Source organism: Lithobates pipiens, unplaced genomic scaffold (genome assembly GCF_037356315.1).
Source record: "Lithobates pipiens isolate NorthernLeopardFrog02 unplaced genomic scaffold, aLitPip1_a1.2 Scaffold_19, whole genome shotgun sequence".
Taxonomy (NCBI): Eukaryota; Metazoa; Chordata; class Amphibia; order Anura; family Ranidae; genus Lithobates; species Lithobates pipiens.
In genome coordinates this window covers 474,625,480-474,636,985 of record NW_027507764.1, presented here as the reverse complement: position 1 = coordinate 474,636,985, position 11,506 = coordinate 474,625,480, and positions in this window count along the sequence as shown.

Here is an 11,506-nt window from a genome sequence, read left to right as displayed (position 1 = left end):
ACATTATATATAGTAGTGGGTTTTTCACTTGCTGCTATATATGATCATTTTGTTTTTCTGTTGTCATTTCTATATTTGGTAAATTACATTTCCCTGGAGACCCCATCCCTTTATTTACATTATCGAGAAACAGAGATGCCATTCAGATGAGCAAAGTGACAGAACCAAATGTGTGTCGGGAAGCAATTTCAAAGCAGATGTGTTGTCACCATTTTTGAAGAAGCACCAAGAATTGGTCAACACTGAGGACGGTAGATGCAGCGGTCAGCCAAGGAAACTTAATGCAGCAAATGAAAGACATATCATGCTTACTTCCCTTCAACATCAGAAGATGTCAAGCAGTGCCATCAGCACAGGACTAGCAGAAACCAGTGGGAGCCAAGTCCACACATCTACTGTCTGGAGAAGTCTGGCCAAAAGTGTTCTTCAAGGAAGAATTGCAGCCAAAAAGCAATACCTCTTATGTGGAAATAAGGCTAAGCAACTCAGCTATGCATGGAAATATAGGAACTGGGAGCAGAAAAATGGCAGCAGGTGCTCTGGAATGATGAGTTAACCACTTAAGGACCAGGCCTCTTTTTCAGATTCGGTGTTTACATGTTTAAAACAGTTTTTTATTGCTAGAAAATTACTTAGAACCCCCAAACATTATATATATTTTTTTCTAATGTCCTAAAGAATAAAATGGCGGTCATTGCAATACTTTTTTTCACACCGTATTTGTGCAGCGGTCTTACAAGCGCACTTTTTTGGAAAAAAATCACTTTTTTGAATAAAAAAATAAGACAACAGTAAAACTAGACCATTTTTTTATATTTTGAAAGATAATGTTACGCCGAGTAAATTGATACCCAACATGTCATGCTTCAAAATTGCGACCGCTCGTGGAATGGCGTCAAACTTTTACCCTCAAAAATCTCCATAAGCAACATTTAAAAAATTCTACAGGTTGCATGTTTTGCGGCACAGAGGGGTTCTATGGCGAGAATTATTGATCTCGCTCTACCGATCGTGGCGATACCTCACATGCGTGGTTTGACTACCGTTTTCATTTGGGGGCACTACTCACGTATGCGTTCGCTTCTGTGAGCTCGTCGGGATGGGGAGTTTTAAAAAAATATATAATAATTTCTTATTTATTTTACTTGATTTTATTTCTTTTTACACTATTTAAAAAAAAATGTATCACTTTTATTCCTATTACAAGGAATGTAAACATCCCTTGTAATAGAAAAAAGCATGACAGGTCCTCTTAAATGTGCGATCTGGGGTCAAAAAGTCCTCAGATCTCATATTTGGACTTAAATGCAATAAAAAAAAAAATATGTCATTTGAAAAAATTACATTGAAAAAATGTTCCTTTAAGAGGTATGGGTGGAAGTGACATTTTGATGTTGCTTCCACCCTCCTATTGTATAGAGACGAGTGAGGGCAATCTTAGCCTCACTTGTCTCCATACCCAGCAACATGAAGGACCCGCCGCCGACAACGGTGATCTCGCGGTGAACCCGCCACGGAGACCACCATTATCGTAAACAGGACCGGCTCCTGTAAAGAGGGATATCTCGGTTGTGGCAGCTGCTGCCGTTATCGAGATATCCCTCTTCAAAGTACTAACGTATATACACAGGAGGCGGTCCTTAAGTAGTTAAAATTTGAAATATTTGGCAGTGGCAGGAAGAAGTAGAAGCAACAGTGAAGAATAGTGGAGGTTCCTTTGGGGCTGCATTTTCATACAAATGAAGTTGGAGATTTGATCAGGATCAATGGTGTACTCATTGCTGATAAATAAAAGCAGATACTTATCCATCATGCCATACCATCAGGGGGGCATGTGATTGGCCCCAAATTAATTCTGCAGGAGGAGAACAACCCCAAACATACAGCAAATGTCTTTAAGAACTATCTTCAGCGTAAAGAAGAAAAAGGGGTCCTGGGAGTAATGATTTAGCCCCCATAAAGCCCTGATCTCACCATCATCAAGTCTGTCTGGGGTTACATGAATTGATAGAAGGATTTTAAGCAACCTACATTCACAGAAGATCTGTGGTTAGTTCTCCAAGATGTTTGGAACAACTTACCTGCCAAGTTCCTTCAAAACCAGATTTCATAAGCCCCAATATGTTTCCTGTACTTCTTCTTCAATGTCCAACTTTCTCATAAATGTCATAGCCTAGACAATTCTAAAGCATTATACTTGTAAACACATTACGACATCTGAAAATATATTCTAGTTGTTTTATCCTTGTTCTTTCAAGTGCCTGTCATATTTATTGATTTCTGAATCCATTGTTGCAAAAAATTGATCCAAGGAGGAAAAAGCTGCCTACAATGTTTGTGTCTTTACCAATAACTCTGAAGTTAGCTGTCTTTCGTGTAATTATAACCTTGATACTTAGCTTGATCCCATCTTCCTTGATATTTCCTCTAAATGTCTTAATGACCGGTAAGGCTATATTTACATAAACACTGCCATGTACACTCTACAGGGAAGACGTACCACCAATAGTATGCACCCCATACATTGGGGGACACTTATTCAGGGTAAATTGTTTGGACTAGAGCAATATTTTTTTGGGGATATATGTTGGTTCTATAACAAAATATTTTTGGTGTTAGAAAAAGCTGCATATACTATTTTTATTATGATTTTATAACTTGTTTTCATAATTCTTTATGGCTTTTTCTGCAAAATAGTAGGGATTCTGAATAAGTATTATATATCTCAAGTTTTAATATGACTAAAAACATGAAACCATGTTGGTAGGTTAGTTCACATTTTAAATATCCATTTGAGGACTTACTTTAAGTGTCAAATGAATATTTAAAATTCAAATTTTATTAAAAGAGATTGAGTTTTATTTTTCTGTCCTAAAAGTTAAATCTTTTTTTAAGACAGAAGAAATGACAGAAGGAACCTCACTTTGACAAGAAGTATAATCAACTGTTAATAAAGACATTTAAGAAAATGTTTTCCTTTGCCTGCAAAACCAGCCACCCCGCTTTGCATAAGGGTAGATCAGTTTTGATTAGGAAATACAGAAAAAGCCTTGTGTTCCCAATGGAGGAAAGAGCAGTGTGTTTTCAAGATAATATCTTAAAATTTTTACTTACGGAGTTTATTTTGTACAAGCTCTTGTAGCAAACCTGGAAAAGTTGCACATGATGATTGGAGATACGATTCCCCATTTAAAGATTTTTTATTTTCCTTTGGACACTTTTTTCTAAATATGAATTCTAGCTAAAACTGTTTTGAGCTTTTTAGCTTTAAGAGAATATTCAAACTTCACCTAAACAACGATAATAAGATATACATATAATAGCTACACAAGTCATTTTATAATTTTTAAAAACCATAATTTCATTTTAAGGCCAGCTATTGTTTTCTAGCAGTACAAAAAATTGTAATTTCATCTGGAGCCACGATAATATTTTCCCAGAGGTGGTTAATACAATGAGCATTCAACAACTTCAGAAATCCCATTTAGTGCTTGCGTAATTGGCCCACTGTTTTCCCACAATTCTGCACAGAACATGAGGTAAAATTTCAGGAATCACCACCTCTCTTTTTGGTTTAATGTGGAACTTATGGGTATTGCAGTGTTTATTAAACACTTCAGCCCACTACCATTTGGCTGGACAAAGACCAGAGCACTTTTTTGCGATTCTGCACTTCGTCGATTTAACTGACAATTGTGCGGTCGTGCGACATGGCTCCCAAACAAAACTGACATCCTTTTTTTACCACAAATAGAGCTTTCTTTTGGTGGTATTTGATCAGCTCTGCAGTTTTTATTTTTTGCGCTATAAACAAAAAAATAGCGGCAATTTTGAAAAACCGATTTTTTTTTTACTTTTTGCTATAATAAATACACCCAAAAGAAAGTATATATACATTTTTTTTTCCTCAGTTTAGGCTGATACATATTTTTCTACATATTTTTCATAAACAAAAATTTGCAATAAACATATATTAATTGGTTTGCACAAAAGTTATAGCATTTACAAAATAGGGGATAGTTTTATGGCATTTTTATTAATATTTTTTTTTTTACCAGTAATGGCGGCGATCAGCAATTTTTAACGTGACTACGACATTATGGCGGACACGTCGGACAATTTTGACACATTTTTGGGACCATTGGCATTAATGCAGCGATCAGTGCGATTAAAAATGCATTGATTAGTGTAAAAATGTCACTGGCAGTGAAGGGGTTAACACTTGGGGCAGTGAAGGGGTTAATGTGTGTCCTAGTTTGTGTTCTAATTGAAGGGTGATGGGGACTGTGCAGGAAAACTAACAGATTGCTGTTCATACTCTGTATGAACAGACGATCTGTCAGTTCTGCCCTCAGAGAACCGGAAACTGTGTGTTTACATACACAGTTCCGGGTTTCTCTGTGTGCCCTGATCGATCGTGGGAGCCCGTCGATGATCGAGACCGCTGGGCACTGGCATCGGCTAGTGGCGACATTACATAACATTGTTTCGCCCAGGCATGCCATTCTGCCACAGTACAATTGCGGCTGCTGGTCGGCATGTGGTTAAATTGATACTAAACACACACTGTTTAATTTACAGTGTCCCTTCTATTTCTGTATATGGATGATGGAACTATAATTATTTTAATTAAAAAAAAAGTTCATACAGAGTAAAAATAAATAATTAATATCAATAAACTGTTTTAATTTATCATACAAATATATATATATATATATATATATATATATATATATATATATATATATATATATATATATGACCTTACATTTTTATAATTTTTGGGCAATAACATGGTGTGGGTGGATTTCTATCAGTCACAGGCTATGTTATATCCCACCAGTCAATGCCTTAAAATAAGAGGGTGGTGAAGCCTCTGTCAATCTACATGTAATATCCTGCCCCATTGTGTTTATCTGGGTGTGGGCATGGAGGAGGAGGGAGGGAGTGGGCTGTCATTTACCACTGTGTATACACCCACATGCGTGAATCTATAGTCACATGGGCTGCTCAGATGTGAAATGCTCAGAATAGAAAATCACTGAAAATTGAGCATGTGCAGAGCTGCCAACATTGCTCTGCAAAATCCCTAACTGCATTGGAGCATTGGGCAGAAGAGGGAGACCAGGTTTTTTGCAGAATACAAAAAATGAATCTCCTTGTGAATGAGCGAGTATGAATAGCATGTAATACACCATTTATTGATATTTTTTTATGATGTGGGTTTAGTGACACTTTAAAACATTGGGACTGATCAGGTAATTATATCAGTGGCTTTAAAGTGCATGTCAAGCCAATTTTTTTTTTTTTTTGTTTCACATAGAGTGGGGTGAGGTTTTTGCTGATACAGTGCCTTGAAAAAGTATTCATGCCCCTTGAAATTTTCCACATTTTGTCATGTCACAACCAAAAATGTAAATGTATTTTATTGGGATTTTATGTGATAGACCAACACAAAGTGGTACATAAATGTGAGCTGAAAGCAAAATGATAAACGGTTTTCAAATTTTTTTACAAATAAATACCGTATTTATCGGGGGTTATAACAAGCACCCCAAGTTTAAGAGGGAATTTTAAGGAAAAAAACTTTTAGGAGGGAAGTTTAAGGAAACATTTTTTTACATTTAAATGCCCATCAATGCAGCCTTCTCAGTGTCCTTCTGCAGCCTTGTCCATCATTGCACCCTTGTCAGTGTCATTTGCAACCTTGTCAGCCCTTGTGCACACGGTTGGACATTCCGTGTCGTCGGATAATTCGACAGTGTGTGGGCTCCATCGGACTGTTTCCATCAGAGTATCCGACGGACCAAGTTTTCCAGCTGGGCTATAAAATTTTCCGACAACATGATCCGAGCGGACTTTGTCCGATCATGTATAGAGAATTCTGATCGGACAAAGTGCCACGCATGCTCAGATCAAATTCCTAGACCAAAGCTATTGGCTACTAGCCTGAACGTAGTCCCGTCCTAATGAAATAACGTCATCGCGTTAAGTACAATCGGATTTTCTGACAACTTTGTGCAACTGTGTGTATGCAACAGTTTCGGACAAAATCCGCCTGACAAAATCCGACGGATTTGGTTGTCGGAATGTCCGACCGTGTGTACAAGGGCTCAGTTTTATTTGCAGCTTTGCCTTTTAAAAATGGCGCTGCCGAGATACAGAGCCGGATGTCCTGTGTATCTCAGCAGTGCTCGGTACTTTTTGGCGGCTTTCTGCCACCTTTGGCCGTTCTCGGCAGCTTTCGGCCACCGAGAACAGCCAAAGGTGGCCAAAAGCTGCCAAGAATGGCCGAAAGCCACAGAGAAGGGCCGAAGGCAGCTGAAAGCTGCCCAGAGGCTCACAATGGCGGGGATCAGCGGATCAGCGTATAACACGCACCCACGATTTTCCCCTGATTTTAAGGGGGAAAAAGTGCGTGTTATACGCCGACAAATAGAGTATGTGAAAAGTGTGGTGTACATTTGTATTCAGAATCCCTCAGTCAATACTTTGTAGAACTACCTTTCACTGTAATTACAGCTGCAAGTCTTTTTGGGGGGTGTCTACCAGTTTTACACATCTATAGAGTGAGGTTTTTGCCCATTCTTCTTTGCAAAATAGCTCAAACTATGTCAGATTGGATGGATATCACAGTCCCAGAGGATGCTGGGACTGTGACATCATAATGGGTGGGGACATCACCCGGTGACCCCGCCCATTGTCCCTATATAAGTCGCCACGCAACACGTTCCTGTCATTACGGCCAGAGACAGCGTCGAGTCAACATCTCAAGGAAGAAGAAGAGAAGGCGGCGACAAAAGACAGGGTCACCGCCAGTAAAAGAGCTGGAAGAAGGAGCGGAGGCCCGGCAAGAAGAACCGACGAGGGGAAAAAGACCCCCGGACGGCGGCGACAAAGAAGAAAGCCGGGCTCCTCCGCTAGTAAAAGAGCTAGCAAAAGAGCAGAAGATAGCGGAGGAGTCCGGCGAGAAGACCCCCCAAGACGGAAGAAGACCCCCGGAGCTGTGCAATAAATGATTTTTAAACCTTATGTTGTGTTTTATTTACATTTTTTTCACAGGTGAATGGGTAGGGGTACATTGTACCCCATACTCATTCACATAGGGTGGGGGGCCGGTATCTGGGGGCCCCCTTATTAAAGGAGGCTCCCAGATTCCGATGAGCCCCCCATCCGCAGACCCCGACAACCAACGGCCAGGGTTGTCGGGAAGAGGCTCTTGTCCTCATCAACATGGGGACAAGGTGCTTTGGGGTGGGGGGCGCACGGCCCCCCTTCCCCAAAGCACCCCCCATGTTGAGGGCACGCGGCCTGGTACAGCTCAGGAGGGGGGCCACTCACTCATCTCCACCCCCTTTCCTGACCGGCCGGGCTGCGTGCTCGGATAAGGGCCTTATATGGACCTTGGGGGGGCCCCCACGCCATTTTTTCAGCGTAGGGCTTCCCCTTTAAGTTTATACCAGGTGACAGGGCCAGCGACATGTCAACATTGACTTCCTTCGCTAGTCCTGCCTACCAGGAGCCGCGTTAAAAATAAACGGACTTTCCTCCGTGTGTGGGTAAGTCCGTTCATTTTCAAAAGTATGGCGTACTCCTGTCATAGTCCGCGGACCTAGTCCGCCGGAAAAGTCCAGTTGTGTGTGGGCAGGTTCGCTCGTTCGGAAAATCCGGTGGGTCTCTGCTTCAAAGTCCGGCGGTTTGTCTGCCGGGCTAAGTCCGCCGGACAGTCTGATCGTGTGTACGCAGCATCAGACACACTAAGATACAACAATGGCATATGCAGGTGTTGATGACCAATGTGCATGGGACCTTAAAGCTGAACTCCATGTATGAATTGTAATGCCTTGTTACATTGATCCAGCTTGGGCCAGGCCTTGGGTAAGTATGCATATGCCATATCTGTGGGATTGACGTAGAAGCAGAGAAGAACTGTAATAGTAATAGCAGCTACTACAGTGATGCCTGCTGTGTTCCAAGTCCCATGCCAAGCAACTGCCCTGCTGCATAGTGAACATAAGGGGCTGCTCACTCTGCATGGGCAGCATTCACAGAATGTCCTGCATTTTTCTTAATGAATGTAAGGAATATCCTGATTGGACGTAGTGGAAAGGTGGTGGTGTTACAATCTCCATCTTGTCCACACAGAGAACACTTTGCATTCATTGATGAAAATGTTGAGCATTCTGCGAATGGTGCCCATTCCAGGTGAGCAACCTTCTATGGTTACTGTGCAGCAGGGCAGCCACTTAGCATGGGATCCCAAAAACAGCAGCAAACACTGTAGTAACAGTAACTACTACAGTGATTCTCTAACTCTCACAGTGGTTCCGAAGGTATGAGATATGCATATGCTATTACTAAGCACTGTTGTTGGCGTGAAACGCGTTAGTGGGAGTGCTATGTTCCATTGAATGTAGTGTGGAGAGTCTTTCTTGAACATATTTAAATAAAGGTGATTTTATTGGATGTGAGGCCAGCCAGATTCTTCTCTTCTACTTTTACTTCTTCCAAGCTGGACAAATGTACCTATACAATAAAATCCATACCTGGAGTTCAACTTTTACCCTTCTGCTGCCAGGTCCGTACATTTTATGGGGTTTTACACACAATCTGGTGGCTGCAGCTACCAGTATTGAGTGTGAAACTGACAGGCATGCCCCCAGTATTAGTGCCCCCCTCGCCATGTTTTTCGGGCTCCACTTGCCCATCTGCGATAGGTGCTGGCAACTGGAGGGGGGGGGGGGGCGGAGCGGACACACATCAGCTTTCCTCCCCTTTTTGCTGTGACCTGGAAAGTGACATCTATGATGTCACGTCTGGGTCAGCCTGATTAGCATAGCAGGAAAGCAATGTTTTCCAGTGCAATGTGCATTGCAAAACATTCAATGGAGCCCAGAGGAGACATGCAGGGTCACCCATGTGATGAAAAGAAAAAAGTTAAGTAAAAAAATATTGAGACCCCCCGCCTCCACATATACACACGTACGAACGTAAACGCATGCATCGGGGCACCTACATGTAAAAACGTTGATTGTGATACACGTTACATATCACCATGCATGCCGGAGTGAGAGTAATAACTATAGCACCAGACCTCCTACATAACACTAAACTGATACCTACAGGGGGCTTTTGAAGCATTGTCTATAAAAAAATATAGGGTACTGAAGTTTGTTGCCATATTACGGGTGCACACAAATTTAAGGTTTGGCATGTTGGATATCTATTTACTCGACATAGCCTCATCTTTTATATTTTTCTAAAAATGTGGGTAATTTATCACGTTCTTTTTCCCTTACATTCACTTGAGTGTGTTTTTTACTGGAATTTTATGTTTCCTAGACCTTTGCAGTATATTGTGCGATATAAAAAAATTGGAACTATCCGTATTTTATTCTCTAGGGTGTCTGCTTTCAGAAAATATAATTTTTTTTAGAGTTTTACATCATCTTTAGAGCTAAAATAATTTTTTAAACATGTGTGCACAAAAACACCTCTGGCACCGAAAGGGTAAAAGAACCTAGTAGATTGGCTTGGCTTGTATATTCAGAACAGAAGCAGGTAAGAATCAGAAGCACTGATTTTTTTTGCGTTTGAGGTATCTGCTGAGTAAATTACTCTATACTGATCAAAACTCTTTTCACATCCACATTATGGAGGCACATCCAACAGCCATTGGTTGTACATGGCAAAGTTAAAATAAATAATAAATTCTACAAGCTGTTGATCACAGACAATCCACTATGTTCAATAAAACAGAAATAGTATTGTTCAGGATGTGCTGGGTAATATGGATTTAGAACAAATCTATTAACAATACACAAGGGTCCACTGATTACAGATTTTTAACTCTGCTCTCTAGAGAAAACATTTTTAGCTTTATTATGATGATGGACAGTCCTAAGAATTCTTATAGTGTTTTGCGCAAAAATATTTAAAACACACTGCTTTTTTAAAAGTTAGATATCTAATTCCAGGAAATGGTCCTCGGCTCAATGTAAGTGTTCCTTTGCTGCCAGATTCTTTAGAAGAGAAATATTTCATAGTAACACAAATAGTTGGATCTTACATTCCTGAAGGTTTTACATGACACAGAGCAGAGGACAATGGATTTGCAGCCAAACATTCTATAATCTAATCATCTCTTATTCTACAAAACTGCAACTCCAGACTGACTTTTAAAAGTTCAGCTAGACTGTGCTTATAAAGAATTAGTAGCAAGCAATCACTAACTGCTAATTGTTAAAAAAAAAAAAAAAATGAAGGAAAATCTGGTTTGCTTCAACAAAGTCAGATGTAGAATGAAATATAAATAGAAAGAATCGTGTAAAATACAAAGGTAGTGTTTTAAAAAATACACAGTGCAAATGTGAACTTGTTTCTAATTTCACTAAACTTCCTTTGCAGCTATAAGAACCATTAACCACTTCAGCCCCGGAAGATTTGGCTGCTCAATGACCAGGCCATTTTTTTTGCGATAGGGCACTGCGTCGCTTTAACTGACAATTGCGCAGTCGCACAATGCTGTACTCAAACAAAATTGACGTCCTTTTTTTCCCCACAAATAGAGCTTTCTTTTGGTGGTATTTGATCACCTCTGCGGTTTTTATTTTTTGCGCTATAAACAAAAGAATAGCGACAATTTTTAAAAAAACACAATGGGAGTTATTTACGAAAGGTAAATCCACTTTGCACTACACATGCACTTGGAAGTCCAGTCGCTGTAGATCTGAGGGGAAATGTTTTCCTCAGTTTAGGCCGATATGTATTCTTCTACATAGTTTTGGTAAAAATAAAAAATAAATCACAATAAGCGTATATTGATCGGTTTGTACAAAAGTTATAGCGTCTACAAAATAAGGGATAGATGTATGCCATTTTTATTATAATTATTTTTTTTACTAGTAATGGTGGAGATCAGCAATTTTTATCGGGACTGCGATATTGCGGCAGAGACATCGGACACTTTTGACACGTTTTTGGGACCAGTGACAATTATACAGTGACCAGTGCTATAAAAATGCACTGATTACTGTATAAATGTCACTGGCAGGGAAGGGGTTAACATTAGGGGGCAATCAAGGGATTAATTGTGTTCCCTTTACTTAGTATGAACACACGATCTGTCTCCTCTCCCCTGAGAGAACCGGGATCTGTGTGTTTACACACACAGATCCCAGTTCCAGCTCTGTCATGAGTGATTACAGGTGCCTGGCGAGCCGAGGGCATGCGCGTGTGCGTTCGATGGCATGTACGTGCCCCTAGTGGTCAAAAGGTGAAGTGATGTAAGGTAACTTCATTTCGCCCAGGGGAGCCAACCTGCCGCAGTACAACTGCGGTGGCTGGTGTGCAAGGGGTTAAAGGAAAATAGCACCTTTAAAGCGCAACTCCACTTTTGTTGAGAAAAAAAACAAACCCCTTTGGGTGATCGATTTACACTTCAGGGATTTTATCAAATTTTGTAGAAAATTCCTACCTTTCTCCCTGTGAAGAAATAGCTCTTTAT